Genomic DNA, 11,952 nt, shown 5'->3' with positions numbered 1-11,952 from the left:
CTTCTCCTAGGATGCTTGTAAAAAGAGGTTGGAGTCACACCATGACCCTTACCCCTCACCCGACCGGGATACTCAGGAGCATCTAGTGCTCTACTAAGTATGCTCCTATCATCCTGGTCCTCACCGGTGGACACCGATTGCAACAATGTCTCCTGTAATTCATTTACATTTCAATAATTATTAGTGGAGATAAAAAATCATTTATATATTAAAAAACATTTGATTTAATTAAAGACACAGTATTATACTTACACATTCAGCATAAACTCTCTGAACATCGGGATCGACAGCTCGATTCTTGCCCACACGAGCTTCCTTCCACAACACATGTTCAGGAAGTGAAGTTTCCTCACTTTTAGACTCCTCTAACTATGCATTGACACAAATGATAAAATCGTCAAATAAAACACATTTAGACAATTAATTAAAATGCATTTCTATTTACTTACAAGTTTATCCTCTAAGCGTGCATATCCCATACGCCCTTTTTTGTATGGATACGCGGGTTCATCACTTAAAAATCAGAGAATATTCCACATGTCGGAATAATGAGTATTACACTCATGTCTTAATTAATTAAGCTAAACAAAAACAACTAATTATTAAGGAACATAACGGTATAATGTGTTTCTGTCAAAATGCAAAGGATACACGGAATGAATCAGAAGCAATAAAACGCAACATATTACTTTGGCGAGAGAGAACAATTAATTACCTGTATAGTAGAAAGCAACTTCTTGAATGAGATCAAACTTTCACTCTTCACAAGTAACCCCTATCTAGCAAAGATATTCCTAAAAAATATAAAATAAAAAACTTAATTGAATAATATAAAAATTAGGTCATAATCCATAGCTTAAAAAAATCAGCATTGTATCATTATGTCAAATGCATTCAAATTCAAGTAAACTCACAAACTAACACACTTTTCAAACAAAAAATGTTATAGTAGTTAGCTTTACCGGAATTCTAATGAAAGAAAAGAGGGTTGAATTGGGTATCTTTAATCAAACAAAAACATGAGAATTGAAGGCGTGCTCTAAAGTAAGGTTAGAAATACAACTGCCAAGTTCTTTATGTTATAGTAGTTAGCTTTACCGGAATTCTAATGAAAGAAAAGAGGGATGAATTGGGTATCTTTAATCAAACAAAAACGTGGGATTTTGGTAACAGCAAAATTTACTTTAGAATAATAAAAGAAGAATTGTGGGTAAGGGATGTTTTACGAAGCACTGATACATACTAGATTTCTTAATTTAGACATTAGAGATTTCAGTCTTTCTTTCCCTTAATAAAAACTTTCCAACTTTACACTTTATTACCAAACACTTCACACGTTGAACTTAAGAACAAACAGTATAGAAGAAGAAAGACATAAACACAGAATTCAAGAAAAGCATTGCAATATACGTTTTCTCCATCTTGCATAACAATCATTGGCAACTAAATCAGTCACATGGAGCATACATAACTTAAACTACTTACTTCAAGTGTGTATGCATTTTCAAAACTTAAACTACTTAAACTACATACTAGGAGCTAAGTAGGGAAAATATATGCATTCCAAAACTCCTAAATAGTCTAAACCACAGAGTAGGTAAATTGAATGTATCTCAGAGAAAGAACCTTTACCTGTATGTGTCTCTCGAATAATCTGAACAAAAGCCCAGAGTTGAACAAGCGACGAGCAGTGCCGTTGAGAAGAAGACGATGAGAACAAGCAAAGAGCAGAAGACGATGAGAAGAAGACGATTGAGAACGGAGAATGGTGGCTCACGATTTTATGAGATGGTGAGCTTTCTGAGTTTCAGATGAAAACGATGGAAACGATGAAGAAATGAAGAAATGAGGGATGGAAACGATGAAGAAATGAGGGATTTGGAAACGATGAAGCGAGTTTTCTGAGTTTTCTGGGTTTCAGTTTTCTGTGGGCAGCAATGAAGAAATTAGGGATTTGGAAACGATGAAGCGCGTTTGGTATAATTTGTTTTTAAAAATTTTAATTTTAAAAAGGGTATGATAGCGCTTTTGAAAAGCGCTTTCGTAACTAAGGCTATACCAGCGCTTTTTAGGATAAAAGCGCTCTTGTACCCCACCCCCTATAAGAGCGCTTTTGAAAGCGCTTTCATAAGCCCCCTATAAGAGCGCTTTCAGAAAGCGCTTTCGTACCCCCCCACTATAAGAGCGCTTTTTGAAAGCGCTTTCGTACCCTAGCCTATAAGAGCGCTTTTTGAAAGCACTTTCGTAACCCCCCACCTTTAAGAGCGCTTTTTTAGCGTGTTTTTTTATTTTGTTTTTAGCGCAACCTATACCAGCGCTTTTTACTAAAAGCGCTTTAGTAGGGGTGCTGCTAAAAGACAAATTTGATATAGTGTTTATCGTGATAGATTGTTGTCTTTATCTTTATCATCGATTCACTTTATTTTTTCCTCTATGTTGATCATTGCTGACTTTATCTATTTTTTTTTTTTGATGCACTTGTTTATCAAAATCCTAGCGAATGTCAAGGAGAGGCTCTTCATCACAGTTATATATATAAACTAATTAAGACACATTTAATTTTTTTTAAGAAACATTTTCTTTTTGTTCTTTTATGATACATTTTCTTTTGTGATATTCGGGGAATACCGAGTTCGATTCCTGGCAGAAACAACGCTTGGCCAGTGCACGTGCCTCCATAGCACGAGCCGGATTAGTCGATCTACTATGTAGGTCGGAACCGGTGCGAAAGCAAAAAAAAGAAGGCAATATTAAACAAGAAAAATAATAGCAATTTTTAATCAGCCAAAACAAAGGTTAACGTCTCTATTTGGTGCCCTAAAAAATATTCCATCTTAATAAGAATATAATTACAATTTGTGGAAAAATGACACCTATTTTTTCTGGCCATGAACGCAAATTCTTTTTGGAAAGTACCAATTACACATACCACTTGTTTTTCTTACAAGAAGAATAGTCTTCTCAATTACTACCAATTTCTTATGTAAATCTTCTTATAAATACATCACTAGAGCCCCATAATTTTTCATCAAACACATTAAAATGGGTTCAGTTTCTCTATTGTGTCTTGGGATTAATATTCACTATGGGAAATTACGTTGCACATGCACAAGACTCATCAACCGACTTCGTGAACGCTCACAACGCAGCAAGATCTCAGGTTGGTGTTTCAAATATTGTTTGGGACAGCACTGTCGCTGCTTATGCTCAAAACTATGCTAATCAACGCAAGGATTGTAATCTGGTCCACTCTGGTGGCCGTTACGGGGAGAATATCGCAAAGAGCTACAGCGGAGACTTGAGGGGCACAGATGCAGTGAAATTATGGGTGAATGAGAAACCACACTATGATTATAAGAGTAACACATGAGTTGGTGGTGAATGTCGCCATTATACTCAAGTTGTTTGGAGAAACTCAATTCGTCTTGGATGTGGCAAAGTGAAATGTGATAATGGAGGAACTTTTGTTACTTGCAACTATGATCCTCCTGGTAACTATGCTAACCAAAGGCCATACTAAGTGTGAGATTTACATATCATCATCACTTGTTTCAATTCAGCTATTGAAGCCATATCATTATCATGAATAAATAAATAATACAAGAAAAAATATGCATGTAATGAGTTTCTTATTCATTATTTTAAATATGATGATAGTTTGAAATAATGTTTATGTGAGTACTCTATCGTTATATGTATAACTTGCAAGTTAACTAATACTATAGATCTAAGAATCATGCTATTTTATATGTGAAATATCTATTGTATTTTCTACACATCCTTTTTCTCCATCAAGAGATCATGGAATAAATAAACTAATTAATATATATTTTGTATATTTTATATCACTTTTCTTATAAGCAATAATATTATTGATAAAGCAAATACAATGGATACTTCAAACCTTAAAAATAATAGAGGAACAAATGTTTTCAAGGGAAGGAAAAACTTTGATACAAAAGTTTAAAAAAATATAGAATAGCTTAAAGGTGTTGAAGTTTAATCCAAATTCAATATATTTTTAGATTTATATATTTTAATTTAATTTGATTTGTATTTAAGTTTGGTAGTAAAAATATTAAACTCAAGATTTAGTGTCTAAGGAGAATTTTATTTTGTAATTGATTTTATTTTTGAGAAAGTTTATTAGAGAGTTTGTTTTCTCTCTTTTCTTTCATCTTCATCTTCAACCTTATGCACCAACAATTAATATCTAAAATTCCGGTTAAATTCATAGCAAATAATGTGTGATTGATTAGAAAGTCCAAAGTCTTTTCTAGTTGGAGGTTAACCCCCACAAGCAACCCATGTTCCTAAAGGGATGAGACTCAGTCTTTTAATGGAAACAATTATTGCTAAGTCCTAAAAGACAAGTTTCACATTAACCCATATAATAATACTTTTGGAAAAATGTCAAGCTTAAAACCCCTGAGAATAGCCTTCATATTCTATAGAATCTCTAGTAATAGGTCAGTCAAGATAAGAGTTTCCTATACACACTGAAGATGGAAAACTACTGAATTAGAAGATCTCGCTCTTAGGCTTTATCTAGGAGTTAAGAGGGGAGAGATTCAAAAAACTATTTTTTTAATAAAAATACAGAGAGAAATCTTTAACGCTTTTTAGAGATAAGATTTCGTATAGAATGATAAAATAAAGCTTATTATTAACATTTATTTTAATTTTTGAAATACTACATCAACAAAAACTATATTTCAACAATTTGTCTAAATCTTCTAAAACACTCCAAATCCTTCATCTAATACAAATTTTTAGTTCCTCAAATTAGGAGAATTTTGGTTTTTAAATAAATTAAATCCCCAAAACTCTCCCCACCGAAATCCTTATATTCTTTTCACTCGATTCATCCTGTTTTCAAAGTCTTCCACTCCTTTTCCTTCTAAACTCCCAAACAAAGTCTAAAGACACAGAAACTATCCAACTCAACAACCCTAGTGAATAAATCATTAAGTCCATCTGCCACTAGTAGGAAAAAGAAAGACTTAGACGATAACCTTGTTTCAAACCCTTTTTAATACTAATATCTTTGATTAGGAAATCAATCACCTCACTACGCCAAAAAGGTCTTTAGACAGCGCACCTTAGACAACACTCTGCTATAAGTAAAATAAAAAATAAAACACGGAAATTGTATACGAAAATGAGTAAAAGCGCAGCTAAAAGGCCGACCTTAAACAACGCTTCTGAAAAGCGCTGCTAAAAGGGTTTCTTTAGAAAGCGCTTTTTAAAAAGCGCTGGTAAAGGACCACATTAGCCAGCGCTTCCCAAAAGTGTTGTCTAAAGTCAATTAAATTTTAAAAAAATATCTTAAAAGCGCTGCTAAAAGTGCTGTCTAAATAGTGAAGTGAACAAAAGACCTTAGAAACAACGTCGTTGAAATGGTCATTTCTCTGCGAACAAAAAATTAGGAAAACCAAACCTAAAAAAACATCTCAACAACTCTAAGCAGCTTCTTCCAAGATCTGATCAAATCTATTCAAACCCTCCTTCTTCCTCTCTTTCTTTCCCACTTTCTCTCTCTAATTGTTTCTCTCTCTAATTATTTCTCTCTCTAACTCTTTCTCTCTATAATTCACCAATCAACTTCTTCGTTTCCAAAATCACTTTCACCATCACTGTCAGTTAGGGTTTCATCAACTTCTTCTCGAAATGGGCGGGATCGAGACACACGGTTCGTACATGATGGGGATTAGGGTTCCGATGAGTAAGTACATGATGGGGATTCAGAAGGCCATTGTTGAAGTTATGGGTGCGTGTTTGAAGGAGATGAGCAAGACGAATAAGGTTGATGTTTGCTCATTGTTGTTTGTTCTTTCATTTCATTTGTATTATTTTATTTGAAGTATCTTTAATGATTGGTTTTGATATAGGTTTCAAAAGGTTTTGTTAAACTCTGCAGAATTTCTGATTGGTTTGGTTTTGATATTGCAGCAGGGTTTACGACAAGATGTGAATTCCACGGTGTGTTTGACGCGGAAAATAGAGAGTTGGCATTTCAGGAGTTCAGCAAGGGAAAAGCTTGGGGATCTTCGGCCAATGTTTGTGAATGATGCACTGATGTTGAATGGTTAACCTTGAGTTAATGTAGTGAATTGTGTTAACTTGACCTTGTCTGAATGCATTTTGAACTTGGAAGCATGATTGTGTTGCGTTACGTTTGCAAACTAAATTGGATTTTTCTGAACCGCTCTTATGCAAGCGAGTCGTCTATGAGTTGAGTTTTATTTGTGACCTTATCTTTAAATTGTTTGAGAATTTTCCACTGAGATTTGGTTGCTTTGAATATACTTTTTCTCAACTCATTTCCTTTTGGTTTAAGTCTGAACCGACTTTGTGTTAGTGATGCAGGGCTGATTGTAGTTCAATAATTCAGTAGGAAAATGATATTCCCAGGCTTGCATAATGTCTTGAAAAAGAACCTTCGGGTAATGATTCTTCAGTGGCATGTACAGGTCTGTATGGTGAATTGGAAGGTTGAACTGGTTTTGTGAGGGACCTCCTTTTATCTATTTTTTTTATGACTGTGTGGGTTTTGTGCAGAATTGCAGGTCTGTATTGGTGGGTATGGTTTTTTTGTGATGAAAATTAGTTGAACTGATAGTGCATATACATTGGATGGAGGTTAGTGCTAGATTAAAAGGAAATATATGAAAAGGTGGAGGAAGGGACAAGACTCCTGAAAAGAGAAGGATTGCAATTTTCATTTTTGACGATGTTGCGGAGCAGTTCCGTGAAGCAGCTATAAAGTAAGTACTTATTTTTGTTAGATTCCCACTTTAGTATTGATTTAGACAAGTTGTCAATTTCATTGTGTTTCATTGCCAATTGAGCAGGTATTATGACACATATCTTCCATCATGTTGGACGCATGTAATGACGAGACTCCATGTAACACCCCAAATCTACCCCGAAATAAAGAGGAATACCAGAGTACAAAATCTCAAGCAAATATGACATAACGATTCAGAGCGTCACATTTAAACAACAAACATCGCATACATACATCATGCTCAATCACTTAGATACATAGCACACATAAAGGAGAACAATCTCGACATCATTAATCATTGCCATCAAATTAAGTACTTGCATCGCAGCGGAAAATCATAAGTCAACAACAATACAACTCATAATGTCAAGGCCAAACACGGCTCAATACGTCTAACAAGTCTTAGCATAACATAAGGACAAAGTTCAACAAGGATAAGCATAAGAAACCAGACGTAAACAAGTAAACCAAAGTTCCCCGAGTGCTACGTATCAGAGCATTGACACACACCGACTCGAGCTATAGGTACACAACTACTCCGCGTCATTACCTGCACGTTACCAACGGAGGGCAACATTCAAACAGATAACATTCATGTTATGCACACACAAATGTTCAAATACGACTCATCACACGACTTCACTTATGCAACTCGAACAATGCAAATGCATGTGGTACCATTGGAGTAAAACTCCCGTCTCAAACAATTGCCATTGGGCCGTCTCAAACATTCGCCACAAGGGCCGTCTCAAACATTTGCCACTAGGGCCGTCTCAAACAATGCAATGAATGTGACTCAATGATGCACATTCACAATCACACTTAACAACATAATCGACTCGAACAACACAATCCACGTAAACGGCATGATCAACTTAGGCAACATAATCAATTTCGGATATCCAATGTCAACAAAATCCAATGCAAGAACATTCTAAGAGTATTCAAAGTTACACTAAGCATATTCAATGGAAAGACATCAATTAGGGCTTCACGTAGGTTCAAACGGCACTTAAAAAGGAGTTACGGTTCAAAAGATACATCATTTCAAAGTTTAGGAAAAATTCTGCAAAACAGGGTTCGCGGCGCCAACAGGAGGTCGCGGCGCGAACTAAGCGAATCCAGAATCCCCAACTTTCTGCCAAGCAGTTCGCGGCGCGAACTGAGCAGATCCAATTTTCCCCAAGTTTCTGCCAAGAGGTTCGCGGCGCGCACGGGTGTTCGCGGCGCGAACTGACGATTTTCAGAAAACCCCAAACACAGAAAACAACATACGAAACCCATCCTAAAACCCCCAAACTCAACTCAATCAAGTTGGAAAACATCAAACATCACGAACAATCACAGAATACATGGTATAAATACAATTACAACACATATTATGGGTATTATAACATCATAACATCAATTGAAACACATTCCAAATCATCAAATCAAGCAATTGTTCATAAACCCTAACAATCTCTATTCAATCTCTACACAACTTCCATGGATGCAACATACAATTAAATCCCACCCAAAACATCATCATACATCCCTTTAGCATGAAAGAATCCCACCCTTACCTTAGGTTTGGATTGAAGACAACTCTAGCTTCAATCTTGAGATTCCCCTCCTTCTCTTCACTCTACTCTTCTCTTCTTTCACCAAAACCCCAAAATGAACTTCTAATTTCTATCTCCTCTAAAACCTATGTTTTAGTTAAACCCTTACTATCTTAGATTACTAATGGGCTCTAACTAACACCCCTCACTTACTAATACCGACTTAGGCCCAATTATCAACATCACTTACTACCTTATATTATTACTAATAATCCCCAAATAAAACTACATAAAATCAATTAAACATATAATTAACACATAATGCACAATTAATTCACATAAATAAATAATTAAAGAAAAACGGTCGTTACAACTCTCCCCCACTTAGAATATTTTCGTCCTCGAAAATTACCTCAATCGAACAACTCAGGATACGACTCGCGCATCTCGCTTTCCAATTCCCACGTCATACTTTCACCGGTAGCACCCGACCAAACGACCTTCACCAAAATAATCTCTTTGCCTCTAAGCGTCTACGTCTCGCGATCCTCAATCCTTATCGGCATAGTCTCCCCCGTGAGATTATCCCGCACTTGCACATCGTCCATATGAATCACATGCGAAGGATCCGAAACATACTTTCGAAGTTGCGACACATGAAACACGTCATGCAAATTCGAAAGATTAGGCGGTAAGGCCACTCTATACGCCACATTACCAACTCTCTCGGAAATTTGATATGGTCCGATAAAACGAGGAGTTAGCTTCTTCGACTTCAAGGCTCTTCCCACACCAGTCGTTGGCGTAACTCTTAGAAATACATGATCACCAGCTTGGAATTCCAAATCCTTCCTCCTCTTATCATGGTAACTCTTTTGCCTACTTTGCGAAGTCTTCATCTTCTCACGGATCAACTTAACCTTCTCGGTAGTTTCTCGAACAATCTCGGGTCCAAGTACTACACTCTCACCCGATTCATGCCAACACAACGGAGTCCTACATCTCCGACCATACAACGCTTCAAAAGGTGCCATCCCAATACTCGAATGGTAACTGTTGTTGTATGTGAACTCTATCAATGGAAGATAAGTGTCCCACGTACCTCCTTGCTCAAGAACACAAGATCTCAACAAATCCTCCAAAGATTGAATCGTTCTTTCCGTTTGACCATCTGTCTGAGGATGATACGCCGAACTCAACCTCAACTTGGAACCCAATGCCTCTTGCAAACTCTTCCAAAAATCTGAAGTGAACCTCGGATCTCTATCCGAAACAATACACAAAGGAACACCATGCAACTTCACAATCACACGGACATAAATTTCCGCCAACTTTGAAACCGGATAAGTGATGTTAATAGGTATGAAATGAGCCGACTTCGTAAGCCTATCAACAATCACCCAAATCGAATCATGTCCTCTCATGGTATTCGGCAAACTTGTTACAAAATCCATGGAAATGCTATCCCATTTCCATTCCGGGACTTCCAACGGTTGCATTAAACCAGCAGGCTTCTGATGTTCAACCTTCGACTTCTGACAAGTCAAACATGCGTACACAAACTGAGCTATGTCACGCTTCATTCCAGGCCACCAAAAAAAACTTTTCAAATCTTGGTACATCTTTGTAGCTCCGGGATGAATACTCAGATTACTCCTATGACCTTCCTCAAGAATGGATCTTTTAAAATCCACATCATCAGGTATACAAATCCGATCACGGAACCTCAACACACCATGCGCATCTAACTTGAAATCACCATTCTCAGCTTGATCGACTCCAATCATCGAATCAACCAATTTCATATCCAACTTCTGGGCTTCTCTGACACTATCCAGAAAATCATTGTTAATCTTCAACATACCCAATCGAACACTCGTAGGGGTCACTTCACATACCAAACTCATATCTCGAAATTGCTCAATTAATTCCAACTCCTTAACCATCATTGCCGACATATGCAAAGTCTTGCGACTCAAAGCATCGGCAACAACATTAGCTTTTCCTGGATGATAATTCAAACTGAAATCGTAATCTTTCAACAACTCTAACCACCTTCGTTGTCTCATATTCAATTCCTTCTGATCAAACAAATACTTTAAGCTCTTATGGTCGCTAAAGACTTCAAATCTAGAACCATATAGATAATGCCTCCAAATCTTCAACACGAATACTACAGCAGCAAGTTCCAAATCATGCGTAGGATAGTTCTTCTCATGAACTCTCAACTGTCTCGATGCATAAGCAACAACTTTACCATTTTGCATGAGTACACCTCCTAAACCCATCTTAGAAGCATCACAATAAACCACAAACGATTCTTTCGGATTAGGCAATATCAAAATCGGTGCCGATGTCAACCTTTTCTTTAACTCGGTAAAACTATCTTCACAAGAAACATCCCACACGAAAGCCTTACCCTTACAGGTCAACTTAGTCAATGGAAGGGCTAACTTAGAGAAACCTTCAATAAACCTTCTATAATAACCGGCTAGTCCCAAAAAGCTTCGAATCTCGGTAGCCGACTTAGGAGTATCCCATCTCAACACTGCATCAACTTTAGACGGATCCACGGCAATACCATCACTCGAGATGACATGCCCCAGAAAACTAACCTCTTTCAACCAAAACTCACACTTGGACAACTTAGCATACAACTTCTTCTCTTTCAAGACTTACAATACCAACTTCAAATGCTCAACATGATCTGATTCTGATTTAGAGTAAATCAAAATATCATCAATGAACACCACCACAAAACGGTCCAGATACTCATGGAAAATGCGGTTCATGTACTCCATAAATACTCCAGGTGCATTAGTAACACCAAAGGGCATCACGGAATACTCATAATGTCCATAACGTGTTCTGAAAGCCGTCTTCTGCATATCCTCATCTTTCACTTTAATCTGATGGTAACCCGGCCTCAAATCTATCTTGCTAAACACGCGAGCACCAACCAATTGATCCATCAAGTCGTCAATTCTTGGAAGCGGATACTTGTTCTTGATTGTCACCTTATTCAACTGACGATAATCAATACAAAGTCTCATACTTCCATCTTTCTTCTTAACCAATAACATTGGAGCTCCCCACGGCGACACACTGGGTCTCACAAACCTCTTTTCTATCTTTTGGTTTTGTTTCAGGTAATAGGTGCATATGTAAAAGATAGAGCTAACAAGTTCATTGTTGTTATTTTTGTAGAATTTCTCGAAGATAGTAATATGTACTTTTAACATCAATTTAGCATTTTTAAGTTGTTGTATATATCACCAATTCTATATTATATGTAGATTTTTTGTATATGTAAATTTGGTGATATATATATATATATATATATATATATATATATATATATATATATATATATATATATATATATATATATATATATATATATATCACCAAATTTACATATACAAAAAATCTACATATATGGAATTGGTGATATATACAACAACAACTTAAAAATGCTAAATTGATGTTAAAAATACATATTACTATCAAATCTGGTGCAAAATATGGTGAAAATTTATTCCATATAGCAGGACTTTTTGTAAGTGAAAATAAGTATTATATTATAAAAAGATTACCAAAAGTGCTGCCTAAAGGGGG

General features: G+C 36.3%; 1 pseudogene; it reads left to right on the top strand.

Annotated features, from left to right (window-relative positions):
- The first annotated feature begins 3,047 nt into the window (after positions 1 to 3,047).
- On the top strand, positions 3,048 to 3,520 carry LOC131624692 (pathogenesis-related protein 1-like; annotated as a pseudogene).
- Positions 3,521 to 11,952: the final 8,432 nt, after the last annotated feature.

This window comes from Vicia villosa, linkage group LG1, assembly GCF_029867415.1.
Source record: "Vicia villosa cultivar HV-30 ecotype Madison, WI linkage group LG1, Vvil1.0, whole genome shotgun sequence".
Classification (NCBI taxonomy): domain Eukaryota; kingdom Viridiplantae; phylum Streptophyta; class Magnoliopsida; order Fabales; family Fabaceae; genus Vicia; species Vicia villosa.
Note: the sequence above shows the minus strand (reverse complement) of the source record. Positions and strands in the feature narration are given on the sequence as shown.